The following is a 24,964-nucleotide window of genomic DNA, read 5'->3' on the forward strand; positions in this document are numbered from 1 at the left end:
TACATTGCCAAGTTTTCTGAGGAAACCATAAGGACTGATGGACATGCACATTTACACAGCAACCCTCCTCTGCTCAGTTTCTGGAGGTATAGCCCATATTTTGGTGGTTTGATATTCCAAGCTGTACAAGAGTCCTTGGGAACCAAGACTTCATAGACTTTGATATGTATGGGTCACCTGCTAGGAGTTTTGCTTCAGGGACCCTGTGAAGCAGACCTGTTGTAAGTCTGCTGAAGTATCAGAGAAGGTGTAAAAATATTACTCTGTACAAGTACACAAGCATACAAGTATAGCCTCTTTGGAAATCCTCTTCCAGATTTCTAACTTCCAAGGAATCTGAAAGGAAATAGCTAGTGAGTGTTACCTTGTATAAACACTGCTTAGCTTGTTAAAAAGGAGGGGTAAAGAGACCAGCAATCTTTAAGTCCCATGCAGCTGCTGCAATGGAGTAACTACCCAGTCATGGTCTCTTCTAAGATTGTATTTATAAATAGTTAATAAAGGATTAATGAATGATTAATAGAAATAATGAACAATACTAAGGATATGACTGTCATAAATTATACTTGGCTGCACATTACTTGAGAGTGTTACACAGAGTTACAACAAAACTATGGTCTTCGAGGATTCTGTAAGAGGCTACAGTGTTTACCTACCCTTTATGAATTATTTATAAGTGTAACCTCATTGTAAAGTGTGACTATCTAGTCTCTGTGCACATGTGCTCAGTCATGCAAAAAAATTTGCTTTTAAGTGATTTCTTTGCAGAGCCAAACTCTCCCCACACCTAACCTACATTTTTTCAGCCTGTTGATGACATTAATAATTAAGATTCTCATAAAGATTTTACAGTGTAACTATTTAATTAGGTTTACCATGCCAAAAGGAATAAACAGAATACCATTCTGAGGCAGATATTACATGTCCACATTTCCATCCCTTCAAAACCAGTCAATTTTCAATCCCACTTATTTTCTCTTTTTCCACTAACTCATGCAAAGGTAACTGCATCCAGAAAGGTTCTGGATAATGTCATGACTGACATGTCAATCAATCCATGATTACACTTGACTCTAAATCCCTTCTCTTTAAGTTGTAGTTCTTTCTAAAAGTGCAGAAATTTTGTACATCTAAAAAAACCCCAGCAATTATATAAGCACACACATCTATCGGATGGCAGGAGGGGCCATAAATCTTTTTGTGATGGATAATTAACCCACATTCTCACAACAGCCCAATCCAGAAAATAATAATCTGTATGAGAAAATGTATGATGGTTCACATTAATTTGTCATGCAACTAACTTCAAGCATTTGAAGGTGATCCAAGTAACAGTGAACATTTGTATAAACTACATAAATTAGAAATATTTATCCACAGATGTAAGTCTTCACTTCCAACAAACCCCTCCTTTCTCTGCACTCCTCCCTACCAAAGCTTCAGATGCTGGAAAGTATCTGCCACATGTTTCTTGGAAATGAGCAATTTTGCCTTACATCCAAGCCAAGACTATAAGAGACCTGGGGCTTTTCAGTCTAGAGAGGAGAAGACTGAGAGGGGATCTAATTAATGTCTATGAGTACCTGAGGGCTGGGCATCAAGAAGGCAGGGACAACCTCTTTTCACTTATGTCCTCTGATAGGATGAGGGGCAATGGATTCAAACTTGACCACAGGAAGTTCCACCTCAACACGAGGAAGAACTTCTTTACTGTGAGGATTACACAGCACTGGAACAGGCTCCCCAGAGAGGATGTGGAGTCTCCTTCTTGCTAGACTTTCAAGACCTGTTCTAGATGCCTTTCTGAGTGATCTGCCTTAGATTTTTTTTGGTTTGGTTTGGTTTGGTTTGGTTTTCAGGCCTGCTCTGGCAGGACCTGCTCTGACCTTCAGAGGTCCCTTCCAACCCCTAATATTCTGTGATTCTGTGATTCTGGAGTGAGGGCTGTTACAGCCCCTCAGTAGCACCCTGTCTTTCTTACCTGGTGGAAGTTAAAAGAATGAGTATCTTTGGAGTAACTTTGCTTAAAGTAATAGATTTATTCCTGGATGAATAAAATCAGAATCCATCACTTTATTGTCAGAAGATCTTTAAGCAATTCTAGTTACCACAGAAAAATCTTAATCTCTAGTCTCTTATCAGAGATGTAACATGAATGAGTAGGACTTGTTGTCTGGTTCTATTTTATCATTTGCAAGACTATTTTACAAAGTGCAGACAAGGGATGAGAAATGTATTGCTTGAAAAAGAAAGGGATAAACTGGCTGGTGGGAACTGAGTATTGTTAAGCCAGGTGAAGTTAAAATGGATCAGATGAAGCTAAATACAAAGACCATAACTGGGCTGTCTGATTAGAACATCATTGCCCTAGAGATAGTTATGTTTGCTTACAAAAGGTGCAAACAAACCTTTGCATGTTAAAATCACAAGTAAATTTCCAAGTTACACAGGAAATACAATCACACGTTAAAACATTTATAATTACATGTGTAAATAAAACTTTAAAAAATCCAGCTTTCTTTCACCACATAATTTATATCCAGATGGTTTTCTGAAATAATTTGTTATATTTAGAAAAATTCCTTGCCCTCAAATCATGTTTTGACAACTATGTTGAATAATGGGGTTAAGACTAAATAATCATCTTTATTTTGTTGTTGTTCAGGAATAGTCTTTTAGATCTTGCTAGTAAACAATTACAGATCTCTATCAGGTCTATATTCTATTCCTATCTCCAAGTAATCAGTAAAATGCTGTATTGTTTCATCAGCTCATAAATAGACCTGCTACCTATCACAAAAATGTTGCATTCCTTATTTCTTAATATTAGCAAAACCAGATAAATCCTACTGAAAGCTCTGATGTAAAATCTTAAAGAACTTTGAACAGCATGGTTAAGAATATTTTCAAGGACTGTATTCATTATATAGTTAATCAGTCAACAAACGGCCAACTTCAAAAAGCAAAATGGTAAGCGGAGGTGAAATCTTGTTCTGGTAAGGTTAGATGTCATCCGTGGCTCAAGTCAAACTGGGCTGGAATAGAACGATAATGAAGGCAGATGTTCACAAGCAAACACCTAAGTTAAGCTCTGTAAGTTCGTGTCCTTAGAATATGTGAGATAAGACTAAATGCAGAAGGAGCTTATTCACAACAAAGTCAGCTGCTGCACAGCTAGCTCTTCTCAGGCATAAATTGTTACAGGCTTTGAACTTGCCTATAACCTTCAAACCATGTCCCACTGTATGCAACCATATAAGCAGAACAGTTCCTGTTCCTTAGTAGCGAAGGTCACCCAGCTTACAAAAAAGTTTTACATCTTACTGAGAACACTGATAAAGGCTTGAATCTCCTTGTCAAACTGTAAGCCAAGCAGCTGATGATGTATCTATCATGAACATCTTTTATTCTGAAAAAAATTAGAGCTATTTTTGGACAAACTCCACTTGCTAGTTACTTTATGCACTGTTTGAATACCGTTTTAGAGGATGTAGACATAGTCTACACTGGAAGCTGGGGATTTGTTGTACTCTCCAATGTATTTGTCGTCTGTTTTCTTTCTGACATCTGTGGCTCAAACATTGTTCAGGGAAATGCAGAGAAATGGCCTGATAACCCTGGAAGCTATGAAACCTAAGAAGAACTGTTGATACACATTGGGCATGCCGATACAGTGTTGTTCACAGTCTGTGTGCCAGAAAAGATTTCATTATCCTGAATTCAATAAACAGCTGCCTCCTTCATGGACCCAGAAATACATCTGTGTGAGCTTTATTGATGATCACTGTGCTGTTTTTGTAAATCCTGCTGGTATTTGTAAAGCCTGTTAATGAAAACTGGTGCATTAAAGGAGATTTTGCTATTCATCAAAGAGGAAAAATGCAGCAGAAAATATTTAGTACTACATCTTTGCTGACATTCTTAAGATGTGCTGGCATTTGTAGTGGTCGGGGAAGTACTGCTGGGTTAGACAAGGCTAGGGTTTGGAGGTCTCAGAGTATCAGCTCTCAGAGGTTAGAAGCTGAGACATAGAATAGCTGAATGCCAGGTTGGAAGGAATCTCAAGGATCATCTGATCCAACCTTTCTAAGTAGAAACATGGTTTAGATGAGATCACCCAGCACCTTGTCAAACTGAGTCTTGGAAGTGCCTAGCATTGGGGAATCCATCACTTTCCTGGAGAGATTATTCCAATATCTGACTGTTCTCCTAGTGAAACATTACCTTCTGGTTCATCGGGATCTCTCCAGGGGTAACTTGCACCCACTACCCCTTGTCTTTTCTGTGTGAGTCCTTGTGAAAAGGGAGTCTCCAGCTTCTTGGTAGCCACCCTTTAAGTACTGGAGAATAACAATAAAGTCTTCCTGAAGCCTTCTTTTCTGCAGGCTGAACAAACCCAGTTCTCTCAGCCTTTCCTTATACAGCAGGTCCTCCAGTCCTTTAATCATCTTTGTGGCCCTTTGGACCCTCTCTAGCCTGCCTGCATCTTCAAATCAAGTCTGTAATTTTTTTTTTCAGCTTAGTTTGTGAAAAACGTTGGGCTCTGATGGTTTTGCCTGTGTTTAATACAGTAGATAATAACTTATTATACTATCTCTATGTATTAATTACAATATATTACTTTTTCAATTATTTGTGTTAGGTGCAGCTTAGAGAAGCAGACCCCAAATATAGTGCCAAGAGAAAAAAGAGGCAGCAGTGATTCAGGGTGATTCTCTGAAAGTCCAGGAGACCTCACAGACTCAGGGAAATTAAATTGTACTGACTTCAATAGCTGTGGATTGCGGTGCCAGGGGAAATAAGTTTCTTCCATTTTTCTAATTAGGAATAGCTGAAATCTGCACACACCTGCCAAGCTTCTGTACAAGCTTTGTCAAATACAGCCATGTAAGCACTTGTTTCATTTTTCCAACTCAAACTAGCAAGAACAGGCTGCTTGGATACCGAATGATCACACAAGGCTTCAGTGATAAAAGATCAGGGTCGGAAAGCATTTGTAGTTCTGGATTCCTTGGATGCACAGAGGACTCTACAGGCATTTTTTTTCTTCTGCTATCTCACTTTTCAACTAAAACTAGCTCCCAGCAGGCAGTACCATCTTCTCATGCAAGCAGATATTTTCCTGTCTAAAGAAAAATCAGCTCTCACTGAAGGGTCAAAATAGATGTTGGCAGCTGTGTTTCTTTTCCTTTTTATTTCCTTTTTATTATATTTTATTTTTTAATCCACAGTTGAGATATAGGGAATAGTTATTGTGTAATTTTGTAGGGATCATGGATATTTAAGTATCCTGATCTTTTTTATCCTTTTGCATCTGAACTTTTTAGCCTCTCCATTTTTTCATATTTGCATGATTCTTTGATTTTTTTTCTTCAGTGATGTAGAACTTTCACTTCCTCTTACAAAATAATTTTATGTGAGTATAATTAGAAATTGAATATAGAAATTTATGTATATATCTGTCATTAATCAGCTAAGATTTAATCAGTCTGAATCCACCTAGTGGATCTACTAGTAAAATTAATCCGCGAAAACCAGTAAAAATTTTCTCACTGTTAGCTTTTCTCAATATTTTGTAAAAAATATTTCAAAGGTATCTTGAGTGATTTCCAACCTATTTCTGAAGATTTCAATTAATTACTTATAGAGATACCAGCATGAAAGAAAGAGATGACTCAGGTGTCCTGATTTTCTTTTCTAAAATTAAACTAGAGTATTAAATTAATAAAATATAAAATAGTCCTGAGAAAGCATAGGTAATACTATGAAGAGATTAACATTGTCACTTACTATTCTGTGGTGTGATTCCTATCAATAATCTTATGAATTCTTTAGAGCTGCAATCAATATTATCTTAATTAAGATCTCCATATTTTTATAGCATTGGAATATGTACATTGACAAACCTACCAAATTTTTCCTGCTCTGTTTCAACTCATTAAAAAAAAGATACCTGCTTCCCTCCAGTTCAGTGCCACCAACATCTTTCATTAACATCTTTGTTCAATTTTTTTCTACCCATGTAGTTTTTAAATTAAAGGTATCATAGAAAGAAAATAGAAACTTTCAGTTTGTATTGCGAGGTTAAAATTATTATTACTACCCCATTCATATTTTTCATATCTAATCAGAGTATTTTTAGAATAAAAATGTTCTGGGCTAAGATTCTTTGACTTTTTTTTCTGTGTAGAACATTAAGCTCATCATTGTAGCCCCATGTCACTTATAGGGCCTGAAAAGTTGCAGTTCTTATGCTGTAATTTGGCTCTTATACCTACCTAGCAAAGATCCTGAGCACTAGAATGTTTGTATTTTCTTGGAAAATTACTTTCTGGAGGATCTAAGCTTGTACAATGAAAAAACTACACTGTGATATGCAACAGACCAGAGGTGCTAAAATCCCAGAGTAGTAGCTAACTTTGTGGAACCTTATTTATTTCTCACTGTAGAGTAATCAGGAATATCATTCTGAAATTGTGAGAATTTGTTGAAGCAAATTGAGTTAAATGTAACACTTTGTTTTGAAAAGTTACTGTTTTGACTGTCTTTCTCTTTGCCTGCAAACTTCATTAGTGGGGGTGTACAATGGTCTGTTTTCCAGCCTCAGTTGATTTACTTTGTTCTGACCTTACTGATGGGCATGGGTTTATTACCAGCTCTTATTAAAATAACAACAACAACAACAAACAATCCCAGCTTATTTTATTTCAAAAACCAAAGCTATTTTAATATTTGGATTAAATCTGAAGATACAAAGAGGCAATTTAAATATTTACTACGGGAACCAGAAGATGATGGTCATGCAGATACTGAGAGAATTTTCTGCTTTTGGGTGAAACTGAGCAGCCTGATTTAGGACAGGGATCCAGAGCTGGAAACAGGGTGGTGGCACATGGTCTCTTTTCCCACACCCACATATGTTCCATGGAAGAAAACTAGTAAAGGATTTTATCATGGTACCAAAATCAGTGTGGCTCTGAATCTCTTTCTAAGGTGAAGCAAATGTTCTGAATGGTTCATAAACCCTGGTTATTAATTTTGAGCTGAAAACACACGATTTCACCACTTTAATGATATAACAGTACTCTTTTGAGGTCCCTTCCAACCCCTAGGATTCTATGATTCTATGATATAACAGAACTATGAGTAAGACATAATGCTTTTAAAGAAGTTTAAGTTCCTTCACCTCTTGGGAATAATTTCTTTCCCTCTTCTTTTTAAATGGTAAAGGAGGTATGTCTCTTGTCTTGGTTTACCCAGGCAAATACACAGATCAATAGTGCTTAGAATTTGCAGACACAAATATAAATAACCTCTTAATTCTAAATAACCCTTCTAAGTACAAGGACATCTTCTGTTTGGATACTATCCAAAAGACTATGCAGAGCTTTGAGCGAGCTGGGAACACAGTTCTGCAGGCTGGAAATGGAAAGGTCTAGGCCTTGAAAAAATTATCAGGATAAAACAAATATCCTTAAAATGCTTCCCTTTTCTAGAATAAATGGTTTACTGAGTTGCCAAATCACTTCAAGAACACTGTTTAATCATCTCTGTCCAAGACATGTATTACTGTGGTCCAACATTTAGTAAGGAAGGATGCAGAAGTGTATGGTGCAGAATGTAACATCAGTAGGTTTACAGAGGGTGTGCAGAAAGAAATTCCAGATGATGTGGTTTGTTCAGTGTTCCTTGGTGTTGGTTATTACATAGTATTAGGTGCTGTAGTACAAAATTCAGGAGTACAGTGACAAACCTTTGCTCTCTGGTTCCTACTACATTTTATTATATTTTAAAATGTTTTTGTGGGGTTTTTTTTCCTTGTTTTTTTCACCCCCTCACACCCAGAAGTGGTGTTAGGGAACATGAGATCATTGTGATGCAGAAGAGTTCCCTGAAACACTAGGCTGAGGATAAATGGATGTTGTACATAGTGCTCTCTAATCTAAGCATTTCTAGCCAGCAGTGATTTTATATGCATTAAGATTTCAGAAGATTTAAAAATAAGCCTGGATGAGTTGGGAAATTACTAAAAAGCATGTGGAGTCATCTTACTCAGTTTAATTCAAATCTAGCCCAGGTGAATATTTTCAGAAGGGTATACTTCTGTGGGGAGGCTGCAATGGGCTAACACATCAGTTTAAAATGCATAGCTAGTCCTCACAACCCACTTGCATTCTCAGTATGAAATGAAATAGCCAGATTTAAATAGTTTTAATTCCTCTGCAGTCAACAGAAAGGACTCAGCTGAAAGAGAGTCCTAACTATTCCTGAAGTACTCTGAATAGCTGCTTAGAGAACCTAGATAAGATGCTGAGCAGGAAGCCAACCATGGACTGATAGTGAGGAAGCAGAGTACAGAAGTGGACGTGTGGGCCAGCTCCACACAGCCCTTTTGTCCTGTTCAAGAAACAGTGTGGAATAACCACAGATCTGAAGATGAACAGCATTTGTGTAGCTTGCAAATTTGGGATAGTAAACCAAAACACACACCAATGAAGCCACAGCAATACATACTCAGCATGATGTGCACAAAGCCTGTATACAACAGTCTCTATTGCAACACTGCTGAGTACCTATAGCAAGGTGTTTCTGATCATCAGTTTGACACATTTTACTCCTAAATATGACTTTTATGAGTTTCAAGGGATTGAACAGCTGCAACTCCAGCAGATGACATAACAAAAACTGTGCCACAGGTTTCAGTGCTCATGTGTGGCAAGAACTCCATTTGTCTGATCTATACTTGCCCCATGGACTTTGAAAACTACCTTTAGTTCTGTCAGAAAGGTTCTATTTATTTTTAAAATTAAAAAGATATTTCTCACAGGGCCATGTTATCTGACTCTGATAAACTTTAGTTCATAAGAAGCTCACTCATGTCCTTGCAGTTGATGACAGTTATTAGAACACCTAAGGCTATATTCAGATTTGATAAATCAAACTCTTTTCACTTTACCTACAGTAATTAATTTAACAGTAGGTGAAACTGCTCTCTTTTTGTGGTGTGATATTATGTCACACAGCATGGGCCACAGATTAGTTTTCTTGAAACTAATTTGATTATGTTCGACTGTCATCTAAGTACAGAAATAATAAGATCTAACTTGTCTTGAACACAGGGTCAATTATAGATATTCTGTATTGCTGCTTCCTGCATTTGAGTATTATTTGAATTATTTCTAAAAAAACAAGATGAACGGTTTCTCCAGTTCTAGAGCTGTTTTTGAGTTTTAGCTAATTTTAGATTTCAAAATGAAAAGAATGTGAACAAACCTGCAAAAAATGTGTTTCAACATTTAAAAAGAAAATATTACACTCTTCCAAGTTTGACTTATTAAGGCCTTTAGGTGGCATTTGCAAATTGGATGGAAAATGTTAGCACTCCCACATATCCAAACCTCCCACATATTCAAATCTCCTTGATAAAGAAAAGAAAAATAATCTGTTCACAAAATTCTACTCTGACAATTCAAATATCATAGAAATAGACTAAAAAGAAGCTTGGTCACCTGCATTAATACACAAACTACAATGTCAAACAAGCTGATGTTAGCAAATGTTTCAAGTGTATGTCCTTTTCTCTTGTGAGATATTGCTTAGACGTGGCAATGCCCACACCTTTGGTAAACTGCAGCCTCCTACGAACTATTCAAAGCCATTTTAAAAGATTCAGTGCATAACTTAGGGTAAATGTATGTTTTTTATTAGATTTTCAAAAGCACACCCTGAGGAGTAATGCTATGAAGCCATGCTAGCAAGAGGGAGACTATGCCATGTACTTTGAAAGAAACGGTAGCAATTTAAACCAGTTAAGGTACTAATCCATAGATTAGTAGTTTGTCTCTCTTTTACATGTTGACTATGCAATGTACAATGCTGCTAAAGCATAGAGGACTACCTACTACAAGAATATGTGTTCTTATATATAATAAAAGAATTTAAGAAATCAATTTAAGATGGCAAAATCACCTCAATAAGAAGATCCATTATTTTGTTGATCTTATGCTTAGAACCAGTTCATACAACACACATACTAGCCTGTATAATATATGTAAGATACATTTAGATAGAAGATAAGATATGTTTTCTCCCCCTTTATTTGACTCTCGTGAGACCCCACCTGGAATAGTGTGTCCAGCTCTGGTGCCCCCAACACAAGAAAGATGTGGACCTGTTGGAACGTGTCCAGAAGAGGGCCATGAAAATGATCCAAGGGCTGGAGCACCTCTCTTAAGAGGATAGGCTGAGGGAGTTGGGGCTGTTCAGCCGAAGACGAGGAGGCTCCGGAGGGACCTCATAGTGACCTTCCAGTACCTGAAGAGGGCCTACAGGAAAGCTGGGGAGGGGCTTTTTACAGGGGCTTGCAGTGAGAGGACAAGGGGTAATGGTTTTAAACTGAAAGAGAGATTTAGGTTAGAGATCAGGCAGAAATTCTTTAGTGTGAGGGTAGAGACACTGGAACAAGCTGCCCAGAGAAGTTGTGGAAGGTCCATCCCTGGAAACGTTCAAGGCCAGGTTTGATGGGACTCTGAGCAGCCTGAACTAGTGGGGTTGGAACCCCCCATGCAGGGGGGTTGGAAATCAATGATCTTTAAGGTCCCTTCCAACTCTAACCATTCTATGATTCTATGAATTTTGTGATTCAAAGTGTATTTCCTTGAAGACTTAGAATGTTGTTGCAGTTCTTAAAAAAACCCACAAAAAACCACAACAAAAGCCACAAACAAAACAATATCCAAACAAACAAACAAAACCCCCTAAATTACAGAATAGTTTGTCTTCCTGCAGCATGAATATCTTAAGATCATACTATAACATACTGTGGAGCACAGTAGTAGTAAGAGCACAGCAACTCAAATCTGACTTGTATGCTATTCTGCAGGGAAAACGTATTTCCAGGAACCCAGAATATGTATTTAACCTATATGCTTTCTCCCTTGGGACAATCTGGTTATGTGTCCTTCAGTGAAATGGAAAAGGAAAAGGTTGCATTGGTTTAGCATAAATATCAGCCCCAAAGATTTTGCAGAGATTTTTTAATCATGCAGCTACAATTACGGCTCTTCTCTATCTTGCCAATGAAATATCCCAAGTAAGAGAGAATGAAACAATTGAAGTGTTCAAAAATTTAGGAAATTTATTTTGAAAGTCCTATATCTCTAGCATTCGTTCTATTTGAATTGTATCATCACAGTACTTAGGTCTGCATATTTAGTTCGCAAGCATCTCATGCTGTCTAGCTAAAATTTCACTTAAGAAAATCTCTTCAGAATCTAGCTCTGTATCCAAAGACTCTCCAGTTTCCAACCAAGATTAAGATGAAACACTAGCAGCAATGATCTTTAATGAGCGTAGCCTAAGAGGAGTAACTAGAACAGAGCTCTATCTCTGTAGACTGAATCAGTGATTGAAAACTTTATTTAAGAAACTGACGGGGAGTAGATTTACCATTCTAACTGTAGTGTCTGTGTCAGTTTCTTAAATTGAGTTTTCAAGAGCTGATTTAGCCCAGGGAAATGCAGAAATCTGGTTGAAGCGTCTCTTGGGGCTGCTTATACTAAATTTTTTGTTTGTGTTTAGTGCTAATGCAGAATTAGAGGAACTTCGCTGTCAAGATGTTACAAGATCGATGCTTTTATTACTCTGAATTGGAAAGCTGGTATACACAATAGAACAGTCGCAGTGGGAAGAATGATACAGAGCTCTTCTTTGATTTCCTGGTGCCTAGGAATATTGCAATACACTGTGAATTCAAAGAAGTAGAGTTCATTTTTTTTTTTTTTTTGGTCAAGAAATAAACATAGTATATCTGGTTTATTAAATATAGACTCGGTAAAAATATTTTCAAGAAAATATATATCTGCCCAAGGGAAAAATATATAAACTTCAATAAATAATTCATTTTTACAGTATCTATATAATCACTTCACTATGAAGTGCCAGCAATATACCACATGTGCTCTGTCTCTTTCTTTGAAATAAAACTCTCATAAAATACTTATAAGAGGGATTTTTTTGTTTACAAGACAAATAGCTTTTAGATCGACATAATGTGGTGGATTTTTTTCTTTCTTGAAGAAAAGCATTGGAAGTATTAAAGTTTCTGTGAATTCCTACTACCAGAGTAGTTTTCCATAATGTGCATTAGTGAAATTCTGATTTCACTGGGAGATGAGGTTGCCCAGAGAACGTAGCAGTGAAGCCCTATACACGTCCAATTCAAAAGAAATGCTTTAATTTAAACTGAAAGAGTGATCCATAAAGTATTACTACATATGAGGCATACATCTCTTAAAAAAAAAGAAAAAGGATTTAATCTCAAAAATGAATGACAGAATTAGGCATGAAAATAGAGATTCTGTAGTTTAGTACTCAAAGGTTAGGAAATAACAAACTCCTTGGTTCTGCTCTATTGCACATCAGCACTACCATATATTATTAGTTACACACTGTTTTCCTGAGCGGAATGGACAACTTTCTATAAAAGTTCATAATTAAGCTACCCTTACACATTTTTCAGTCTTAAAATGTGTGAAGTCTTGCAGCTTAATCCTAGATGACTTCAGATTTTTTTTTTTTATTTTTTATTTTTTTTTGTACTGGCAATTATTCCATTAAATTAATGGGACTCACAATATTTGATACTAAGTTTGTTACACTGAGACCAGACACTCAGATAAACACTTTCCAAGATGTACACTGACCCCGTTAATATGTATTTCCATACTGATGATGACATGGATATCTTTTTCATTCTGGGTGTGGTTTTCCTCCTGATTTGGATAATTATACTGTGATTCCTCTGCATAGCGAAGAGAATGTCATATGAGTAAAGTTTAATGTTGTCAAAACCAAGACCTACTATATCTCCTTCCAGGTTTATTCATAAGGCATTCTGCAAAAGGGAAAACTATATCCTGAGAGAAGTTTCAATAGTTCATGGTCATGATGGGAAGAAGCATCACATCATGGTATGCTGTGATGTGTTGTGGGTCCAATGCTATGGCATTTTGATTAATTACATGAATGGCTGACTAGAGAAAAGACTAAGTGTATGCTTTATGATTGCAATATGTTTGAGGAAAGAAGGAGCATTCAAATTCATCTTTAGAAAACTGAGATTTGTCCTGGAGAAATGCTATTCAGCAAGGACAAATGGAAAGTACCACACTGAGGTTGAGGTAACTAAATGCACTAGCACAGTAGGCATAACAGCAGTCTAGGCACTGACTGCTCTCTCACAAGGGAATAGAAGGTTAACACAGTTCACAACCTGAATAGAAGTAAACACTCATGTTGCTGCAGAAAAGGAGTCATCTTTCTGGGTTGTATAAACAGGAGGGAAGTCTGCAGCACTGTTACAATTCATGTTTTCTTAACGTTTGTGAGGCCTCAGCTCAAAAGACTTCAAGAAAAACTGCAGACGGACTAGAGAGGAGCCAAAAAGGAGCAATTAAAATGGATCCATGTCTGCAAACAACACCTGTGAAGAAAGGTAGAAGGAACTGGGGTTTTCTAGCTCAGAAGAGACAAGATTGAAAGTATAACTGGCTGTCAAAAAGAGCTATGTAACCTGTTTCCCTGCCTACACTGGAGAGACATTAATCATTGGCCCAGGAACTGGACTGCATTGCAAAGAGGATACAAATAAGATCTCTGGGAAAGAAGCTTCTGAAGCCATGGGAGAGGAAGCCACTGGAAGGGACCGTCTGGGAAGTCTGTGGGATCTATAGTTGCTGGCATTTAAGAAAAAGATTGACAAACTTCAGTCACATTTTCACACATATTTAGGTTGGGGACATGGACTAACTGATGTACTGAGTCATTCAGCAATGTGAATCTATGTTTATAATGACTAAAAGCATGGTTCTGGGAATATATAATATTTGTAAATATGTAACATGTATCACAAGTAATTCCAATGAGATCTGGTATATTTAAAATAATTACCGGAAATACCCAACATGTAAAGCTTAAAAACAACTGAATTTAAAGATATCACTTTTCCCTGGAGTTTTCTAACAAATATGAGAAATTTTAATGCAAAAATAGGGAGCTTTATTTATAGAAGTCATGTTAAGTGAATGACTATAAAAAAATTATTCTTTCTTACGTTCCCAGCTTTCGATAGTATAATTCCTATAGTATTGTCCAGTCTACTCAGAACTCTTGAAACAGACTATGACTTGTAATGGCTGGAATGCATTTCTGCAGCTTTGGTTATCTACTTCTGAGCCAGTCACCTATATAGTCAGTGGAGCTAAAGAGGAACTTTCAGTCATCTCATCAGTTGTAGGCCATTAGGTGTCTTTAGTATGAAGTCAGTCACACCTTAAAATGTCCCTTGTTTACAAGTCTGTTTGCTTTAGAGCAGATCTAGATACTCTCTATATTAAAAAAATAAAATCAGAAGTATAGATATCCTGGAATACATATAAATCAGATGTAAAATAAATTATATATATATATATACACTGATATGAAAATAATCTGTGAGCCAACTGCATGTCTTCTGCATCTAGATATGTCAAGGCACTTCAACTAGAAATACCTGGTATTACTGCGACTATTCAATAAGTTAGAAAGTCTCTCATGCATAACAAAAAATTTAGTTAAATATATAATGCAGAATTTCCTTTGCAAGAATACTGAAATTCTGCTTGAAAATTAGGAAGATTATTTGTTTTGAGACTTATGTAGGATTCCAAAACTTTTAGAACTTGTTGTAAACTTGGCATTAACCATAAATGAACTCATGTCACTTGAGAAATCTGAGGACTCTGAGACACGGTTCCTGGGGGTCTGTGATATTGGAAAACTGATTTCTGTGTCAATCAACTAAATGGTTGATTGATGGGTGCTTGTGACCTCCAGGAACTGCAGCAGGGCTGTAGTCAGTTCCCAGCCTTCTACAAGCATTTTGCCATGGCTGTATTGCTCTGGATTAAAAATTCACACTCCCAAACTTCCCATTGGAACTAACCATCAGATTCTCTGACATGCATTTCATATCCCAGCCCAAAAGTGGAAAGAAGACAAGACAGATATTATACTCATAATAATATCAAAACTGTCTGTAAAATTCATATTTGGCATGACAAAGCTGATCTAAGTAGCCACGGAAAAGTAAAAAAAAATTAAAAAGTAACCACTTTTCCAGGCAACTAAATGTTACCAAATTCAGTAAAGATGACTTGTTTTCTAAGTTGAAAACTATACTCAGTAATAGGAGACAATACAGAAACGTAATGCACCTGGGATTTTTTTTTCCCATAGCATTAGCTTGAACACAAATTTTAAATTGCCACAAAGAAAAAAGAAGTAATGAATGCTCAAGTATAAAAAATGTCTTGGAAACAGAAAAAACCCCCACACATTTAACATATTAATAGTAGGCAGAAAAATATTGCTATGACAAGTATTCTAGCACTCAGAGAGATGAAAAGGTCAAATTTTATTTGGAACACATTTAGTCTTTAAAAAAAATAAAATGTAATAAATTTGATAAGCTGTTTTTATTAAATAGGCAAAACAGGCCTGAAGCCAGTGGAATTTCCTGAAGCTTAGCTTCTCTTCATGCTCACCGTAATCTTCAAAAGATTTGGTAAAATACAGTAGCATGAAAGAAAAAAATTGCAATCAGAAACAGTTTGTAATAACACTGAGCATGTTTGGTTCATGATTTATCTGGAAGATTAAAATATCTTATCACTTGATTTTGAATCTTTAAATTTAAATCTGCTTGCAAATGAATTGGCTCTTGATGTTTTCTAGATTTTGCAAAAGTGAACATGTTTGTAATTAATTTAGTCTAATGGACATAGGTATAAATGTATAAGCTTTGCTTTCTTTGTGTGAACCTGAAAGTAATTTTCACAGAATCACAGAATCTTAGAGGTTGGAAGGGACCTCGAAAGATCATCTAGTCCAACCCCCCTGCCAGAGCAGGATCACCCAGAGCACATCACACAGAAACGTGTCCAGGCGGGTTTTGAATGTCTCCATAGAAGGAGACTCCAGAACCTCTCTGGGCAGCCTGTTCCAGTGCTCTGTCACTCTCACAGTAAAGAAGTTTTTTCTGATATTTACATGGAACCTTCTATGCTCCAGTTTGCACTCATTGCCCCTTGTCCTATCATTGGACATCACTGAAAAAAGCCTGGCTCTGTCCTCCTGACACTCGCCCTTAGTATATTTGCAAACACTGATGAGGTTGCCCCTCAGTCTCCTCTTTTCCAAGCTAAAGAGACCCAGCTCTCTCAGCCTTTCCTCATAAGGGAGATGTTCCACTCCCTTAATCATCTTTGTGGCTCTGTGCTGGACTCTTTCAAGCAGTTCCCTGTCCTTCCTGAACTGAGGGGCCCAGAACTGGACACAATATTCCAGGTGTGGCCTCACCAAGGCAGAATAGAGGGGAAGGAGAACCTCTCTCGACCTACTAACCACACCCTTTCTAATGCACCCCAGGATGCCATTGGCCTTCTTGGCTACAAGGGCACATTGCTGGCTCATGGTCATCCTCCTGTCCACCAGGAGGCGCGACGCCTTCTGGTCTTCACTAATACCAGAACAATGCCCCACTAGTTCAAAACCAGCTACAGCCCCCTCCCGCTTCAAATGTAGTTTAAAGCTCTGTTTATGAGTCCTGCTAACTCCTGTCCTAGGACCCTTTGTCTCCTGCAGGACAGGGTCTTCCCATCCAATGCCAGCAGGCCCAGTGTCCTGGAAATCAAACCATCCAGGAGTTTTGTCCCCTACCCCCTTCAAGTCTAGTTTAAAGCTCTCTCAATGAGTCCTGTCAACTCCTGGCCAAGAATCCTTTCCCCCCTTGTTGATAGCTCTATGCCATTGTTTGCTAGCATACCTGGTGCCCTGCAAACATCTCCATGATCGAAAAACCCAAAGTTCATCTGACAGCACCAGCCTCTAAGCCATACATTAATCAGTTGTGTTTTCCTAGTCCCTGAAGCAACTGAGGAAAAGAGCAAAGAGCACCTGTGCTCCTGATCCCACAAGCAGTCGGCCTAGTCCTCTGAAATCTCTTTTCATCGCCCTGGGACTTGCCTTGGCAACCTCATCAGTGCCCACCTGCATGACCACTAGTGGGTAGTAACCAGAGGGCTGCACCAGGCCTGGGAGTTTCTTAGTAACATCCCTAACCTGGGCCCCAGGGAGGCAGCAGACCTCCCTGAGGGTTGGGTCTGAATGGCATATAGGGCCTTCAGCTCCCCTCAAAAGAGAATGTCCTACAACAATTACCTTATTTTTGTTCTTAGCAGAGGCAGTCCTAACACATGGGACAGACTGCCCTGGCAACTCCCTGGACAGACCTTTGTCAGTAACCTCAGTTACCTGATTTTCCTGATCCAGGGCCATATACCTGTTTTGTAGGGGCACATGTGAAGGAGAGGGAAGCCAGGAGTGGGTTCATCTGTTGCCTCGAGCAGGGACCCGCTTCCAGTTCCCCTCTTGTCTCAGGTCCCCTACCTCTGCCAGGTGACAGGAAGGCAGAGGATCCTCTACTTCTCATGAAGCCTCCACCTTAAGGCTTTGTCTCAAGGATGATAGGGTATTACTCCACCAATCTATTTCTCTTTCACAGTCCCGGATATTTTCCTATCCTGGATACTTTCCTATTTTCCATTTTCAGATTATGATTTTAATTTCTGTTGAGTCCTAATTTTCTACTCATTATTAATCTGCTTCTTAGCTGCCATCATACATATTATGATCTTTATCCTGAACAATTCCAGTCTCTACTTAACACTTTGTTTGCAAGCTGCTACCAGCTGTGATTATCAGCCAACCCTCATGTAACAGGCCTATGTATATATTAGAACCAGTGGCTCTTGATCCCTGCACAGTTCATATACATTCAAAATATCAGCAGGTAACACTTCTATTTATAGCTTCAAACTAGATATTAATCATTGGGTTAAATGCAATATGTCTTCTGGATAAAGAGCAGATCAAATTTTATGAATCCTGTAGTACACGCAAGGGCCATGTTCCGCTTAATATTGCAACTCTCTAAATCGGTCATTAGTGGCAATATTTTCTCAGTAGTTGTAAACACTTTCATTGGATCTCTGGATATAATTCTGTGAAATGGAGTTTATGATATTACCACTGAATGATGAATCAAAGTGAACAATCACACTTTATATTTCCTATTAAAATGCAGTTATTACTTTCTTAGAGGTATATTATTCCTCTGATACAGAGCAGACAGCTTGACTAAACATTTAAAAAATGATCTATAACAAGACAAAACTAAATCTTTGATAAAATCTAAATGGAAGATTATAAACTCCTTGATCAGACAAGATGGAAAATCTTATCAGTGGGAGGATATTTACTGGATATATTTCATGGAGCTAGAGCTTCATTTAAGGTGGGAAGGGACATTTTACCAGGGCATGTAGTGACAGGACAAGAGGTAGTGGATTAAAACTGGAAGAAGGGAGACTTAGATTAGACATTAGGAAGAAATTCTTCACTAGTAGGATGGTGAGAGACTGGAACAGGTTGCCCAGGAAAATCGTGGAAGCCCCATCCCTCGAACTGTTGGAGGCCAGGTTGAATGGGGCTCTGAGCAACCTGGTCTGGTGGGAGGTGTCCCTGACAATGCATGGATCTAGATTATCTTTAAGGTCCCTCCCAAACCTAGCCATTCTATGATTCTATGATTTCTCAAGCCCTGCACTTTATTTAACCATTCACACCAAAATTATGCATCGCAGAAACAGGAGATAAGGTGGTCTCTGCCCATTGCTAAGAAATGGCATCAAGTTCTTTAAGCTGCCATCTTTACATTGCATAATATAACTGAAAATCTGCCTGGGTCTGTCTCTCTATTTAGAATAAACTTCTTTATAAGAAATGCTCAGAACTGAATGGATGCAGAGATCCATGCACGGAAAGTATCACTGCTTATATCCATGTGTGTGGGCATGCATACACACACTTACATTCCCTCTGTGTATGTAAGGAAGAGCAATAAGTGAAATTAGTGGTTGATGATCGCTGTTGTATGTCAATGATGTCAACCTCTTGGTACAATAAGCAACATCAGGAATAGATTGCAGTTTCTTATTGGGGCTTCTCTTACTTTTATCTTAATTACACCATTTACCAGCTACAATTCCATTTTGATTAACTGATATACCAGGCTACCAATGTGCAAAGCAAATACAGTAAATTACCCTAAAATTTATAGTAGTAAAAAGTTAGGGCAGAATTAAACTCACTTAACTTTAACCTTCCAAAAGTTAGGTATCCACTCAAAACTAACTCCCTGGTTGCGTTACAGTCAATGGAGAGGAGCAGGTAGCACTAGACAGCAACTGCTAACCCTTCTCTTTTTACAAGTGCGAAAGAAACTCATGATAATGTGTCTTGTAAGGAAACCACAATTTTCCACTGTCCTAGATGACTACCATAATCTAAATGCCTAAATTTCAAGTAGGTATAAGATATTTTGAGTTACTTACTGTTTTTCTCAATATTCCTGAAGCTGGGAGAGAGGCTTATCCAAAGTCTACTGATACGAGGGTTAGTTTGTGTTAATGTACATGCATTTGAATTAAATTCCATACATTGCAATACTGAAATCTCTTTCTTGACCTTCTAAATGCATAGTTTTTGCTGAATTCCTGAAATTCAATCAAAATAAATTATATGTATCCTAACAGATATGTACATGCTTACATGTGTCTCAGTGCCTGACTGTATATACACACCATTAATTTAAGGATATTTTGTACATCTGTATGTGTATGTTGTCTGTTGAGTATTCATCTCAAAAGTAAGAGCGACTGCTGCTTTGTTGCATGTGTTTATACATAAAGGTTATATTGATACAAACATTAAAATTCTGTTTTCACTTACTTAGGATTTTCTGAGTGCAAAAGAGATGTCTTTATCCAGACTTGTATGATTTAGGTACTTTACTTTAAAGCCCCACTGAAGCTACTCACCAGTGAACAACAAGCCTAAAGTCTCTATGCACTGGTCTTAATCTGCCCATGGAAGGAAAAGACAAGCACATATCCAGTTACCTTAAATAAATAAATAAATAAATGAAAACAACATTTCCTTTGATTAAGAGCATATCTCAAACATTTTAATTCATTGTATCAAGGTTTTTAAAAAATTATAGAAAAAGAGGAACAGTATGGAATCTGTGAAAAGTTTAATCTTTTAATATGTTACCTACTGTATTCTCAGCAAATAACAGTCCAAGTTATCTTTATTTTCCTAACGCCTGAGTTAGAAATCTATTTAAAATTAATCTATCAAAATAACAAACTTATTTCCTTAGTGTAAAATTTATTGAAAACACTAGCTAAATCCTTGATGTTCATATGTTGTTCAAATAACCACAATTGGTTCAGTAAGAAGAAAACTGTCTTAAGCTGATGTGAAATCCTTTAAAAATAGGACTTCTGTTTAATCTTCATTCACTTTAGTAACATTTGAGTGTACGAATATACACTGGCCTGGAAAACTACAGGCCTGGTAAAATGACACTGCAATCTCACCAAGAAGAGGAAGGCTACAGATCATACTGATACATACATTGTACAAGCAATACGTACACTGAAAACAAAGACAAGAAGGACCAATCACCTCTGTATAAAAGAACTATGGATAAGTAAAAATAACATTGGTATATAACTTTTGCTTCAACACATCTGATACATTCAGAACAGAATCTTTATCATTCGGCCCTCCTTTCAACACCATTAGCACAATACTGCATAAGTAATATTTATTTTCAGAAATCTTGAGTACATCTTGTACAGGCCTCTGTAATCAGGACACTGCAAATTAAAAATAAGTAGATTCTAATTCTATTCTAACTGATTCAGACCCTGAAATTTCTCAGATAACCATACTGCAATTGGTCTAATGAATCTTTTAGTTTTATAATCTCTACTAGAATCCCATCTGTCTTCTCGGCATTATGATGATCACATTACAAATTGACATATGAGTTATTTCAGTGTGGGCTTTGTATGAGGGCTCATATAGACTGAACCACCCAAAGACCAAAAATTTGTCTTGTGACACTGAAATGTAGTGTGAATTTGCAGCTTAGATGTATGTCTTGGTTACCTTTAATTTAACTAATTTGACATACCAATATTAATTAAGAAGGTGCATAAAATAATTCAACCACTTGCTTAGAGGCCCTGGATGGGCTTGTGCAGTAAGATCCACATTGCTATGACTATATGGCTATTGGTATTTAACCTAAACTAAATGAAGTTGTCATGCTTCTGACTACATAAAATGCCATCACAAATCTTCCTTGCAATTGTAACGATATTTTAGGCTCATACTTAATTTTCTACTTCCTTTGCATTGATATGTAGTATAATACTCCCCTTTTCCTGCTAGAAAGGGTGGCTGAAACAACTTGAATTTGTATTTGAGTCAACATGCTTGGGAAGGAGGAAACAAAAGGCCTGATGTCTTGTTATTTCTCTTTTACTCTCCTTCCTTTTTTATAGCCATACACTGAGGAAGAAGTGGATTTTGAATAGCATAAAATAACAACACCACAAGACACCTACTGAACAAAGGGGGATGGGGTGGGGGGAAAGAAAAAAAAAATTACAGGAGAGCACTAAGATAACACTCTGTACCTTGTGTGGACATAGGTGTGAGACACACCTTTGCAGAAAATAGTAGGATGTAAATATTATGTGAGAACCATATTATGATGCTTATGGACAATAAGGAATGAATTGCAGATGTGTAAAAAACTTAATTCTGGGGTTTCCAAATAGGCAACATTTCAACTTCTTCAGTATTTTTCCACTGGATGTAGGTTTCGAGTAGTCTTACGTGTTTACCATACAAACTTCTGCAAACATTTGCTAGACTTTCTTGGTTGTTCATCAGCTACAGGACTAAAAGTTAAAGTACCACAGATATTGCTGCAGAAAAGCCCTTGCACATTTGCACACAGGCCAGCTTATGTTTTTCCATTTGTTTAAAGGTGCTGATTCCAAACTTGTCTCCTCTGGCACATCAAGTACATAAAGTGCATTGCTATTGTTGCTACTATTTTTAAACATTTTTTGATCCCTCTGGCAGGTCTTTTCTAGTGTTCTTTTATGGGATTTAAACTAGATCTTTCTGGCTTCGAGAGGCTGTGCTCATTTATTTTTGCTCACTATAAATCCCTCCAAGCTTTTGAGCCAGTTTTTCCATTAGAAACTAATACATTTGACTTGAACATACACAATGCTAAAAGGCTTAGTTTGCTGTGACTTGACCTAGCTTACTCTGTCATCTAAACCCTTAAGCTTTATTTGTAAAGGCTGTTAATGCCACATCAGTATTCAGTTCAAAACTTCATGTAATTGTTCTTTCTTCAGGGACAATTCTATAGAACATGTTAAATTAATCTGAGATAATGTAACTCACCACAGAAATATTCCCATATTATGGAGCAGTATCCAGAACACCAAGAGATGACTAATAAATGGGACAAAAGTAATTCTTGTATTTCTGCCCATCCTTATGCATTTCACACAGTGTATACATTCCAGACAGGATGATACAGTGTAAGAGGGCTGAACTGGCAGTGGTTACTATGACCTCTTCATGCTTTTAGTCATTCATTCATATAGCATTAGTGTTTCTTGAAGTCATTGTGCTTCTTGAAGCTGTAATGCACTTAGTCCTAATGCTATTTGGAGTTTGTTTTTCAAGAGGGAAGCTTAATAAAGAATTTTATTTCTATTTGCCTTAAAAATTAGATTTTTATTTTTTTTTAACAAATGAAGATTAAACATGCTCATCTACATATACCTGAAAATGATAAAAAATATCTTAGAACTCGGTCAAATGAACTGAGTCTATTATATCAAGTCTAATAACAAAATAAACAGCAAGGAAGATAGGCTTCAGGTACACCTTTTTTCACTGGATCTGGGGTGGCTAGAGACCTCCTCACTTTCCACAGTATATCAGAGGTTACCAGATTCTCAGATCTGTCATTTAGTCAAAACCAATTCTGCCAGTATCAGTCAGTTACCAAAGACCAACTAGTTATATTCTTTAAACTTATCTGCCTCTCTTAAACTGAAACATGTGAAGTACTTCATCAGGATACAATAAACTTTAGCAGATGGTTGGATGACAGAGTGTATTTGGGCAGCAGTATAATCATGGCCAAACAAGAATGGTTAAGCAAAGCCTGTCAATCTCATGCAGCCTCCAAGCCAAATAATACAAGCATGCAGCCTTGACTGATTTTTCAATTTGTAAAGTAAATATGTATGTCTTGAGCGTGCTGACATTTTAGCAGACAACTTCCAGCATGTGTCAGCCAGCAGTGACAGGCAGTTTCCTAGAGGGCTGGCTTGGCCCCCGAGAAACAGCAAGTCCAGCACATTCACTGGTCATTACAAGGCTTCTTTGGTGGCTTCAAGCAGTCTATTCCTACTCCTCGTTCTTGCCTTTTCCCTGTGCTGCCTGACACGTAACTGCATGCCTTCCCGAAGATTTATCTCTGACCGCAGATCTTCACATGTCTGACATCCTGCTCTTCAGCCTGGATCCCAGACTAGGGTGTTCAGTTTTAGCCCTGGAGGCACCTGCTGTTGCTTATCCCCTCTGGACAGTGTATTGACATTCCCTCCATTGCCTTGAGTTGCGATCCTAATCACTTCCCCCATGTGCTCACTGACTCACTACCCAGGCTGGGACCATCACATGTCTACATAGTGTGCAGGAACTCATCTTTATGTATCTTCCACTTGTCTCTAGAGTAACTAGCAAACCACTCAAAATTGAGACCTTTGATCATAGTTATGCGTCTGAGTTCTTATTAAATTGTGTGCTTTTCAGATTAAAAAATACTAATATTTCTTGGTTTTTTTATAGATAATTGCTCATTTGTGCTCACATCTAAATATTCTTTAAATCTTTTCTGAAATTTCCTGGGTTGTTTAATTAAATGATCAAACACACTTTTGTTAGAGCATCTCAGAGAAAGCCTTTAGAGTATTTTCAGCATTTGTGAAAACGATACTTTTTGTCAGCAGATCACACAAGTGTTTCTGTGAAACTACCCTGTTTTCTAGGGGCCTTAACCTGGTTATTCCTATGATGGGCAACTAAGATTGCAATGCTTTATTTTAAGAAATAGAGATGCCCAGTTGTATTGTTTACACTCTCCATTGTACCCAAAGGAAGAAACATTTTTTTCTGTTGTTTATTTGTTTTTACATATTAAATGATGACAGAACAATCTGGAAAAGCTTCTAAAAGACAAAACACTTTATGAATTGAATGCCTTCTCCACATTCCTAATTTTTTTGTGAGAAGTCAGCAGACTGGTGCCTGTATAAAGCTGCTCATTGGAATGTCCTGCAACATATACAAGTTTCCTATAAGCAAACTATGTAGTGTCTGTATCTCTATCGACACTGCAGCTCCCTGATACGTCTATTGTTTGGGACAGCACAGAAATATTGGTGCTTTCAGATTTACTGTAGTATTTTGTCCAAAGATGCCAGATACAATTCCCAGTGTCTTCCATTGAGATCTGAATACAGGTAGCTAAAGGGAAAGTTTGGATTTTAAGAACACATAGATTAAAGATATGTCACAGATCTGGTGGTACCTATATATTCCAACTAGCTATGACCAAGAGTGATTAAATTGCTGGAGGCTTCCTTTTCATTGATACTTTCAGGAAGGAGTTTAATGCTTGACCAGAGTGGAGGATGAACAACTACATTCATTTGTAAATAGAAGAGAAAATTATTTTCCAAGTCTTAAATCTGATCATTTAATATAAGACAAAATGCATTTAAAGTAATTTTGGAGCATTTTAATGAATTGAATTTTATGCACGTTTTCACTGTTGCTTATTTCTTCTGTATTCAGATGAGTTCTGCATTCTTCTAGTTTTGCTCTCAACATCACACTGCACAGATAA

General features: G+C 37.3%; 1 protein-coding gene across 1 annotated transcript in view; it reads right to left on the minus strand.

Annotated features, from left to right (window-relative positions):
• The window catches only part of NKAIN2 (sodium/potassium transporting ATPase interacting 2), a 540,340-nt gene that overhangs the window by 77,942 nt on the left and 437,434 nt on the right, over positions 1–24,964 (minus strand). The window lies entirely within an intron of this gene.

The sequence above is a fragment of the Apus apus genome, chromosome 3, assembly GCF_020740795.1.
Source record: "Apus apus isolate bApuApu2 chromosome 3, bApuApu2.pri.cur, whole genome shotgun sequence".
NCBI classification, from domain to species: Eukaryota; Metazoa; Chordata; class Aves; order Apodiformes; family Apodidae; genus Apus; species Apus apus.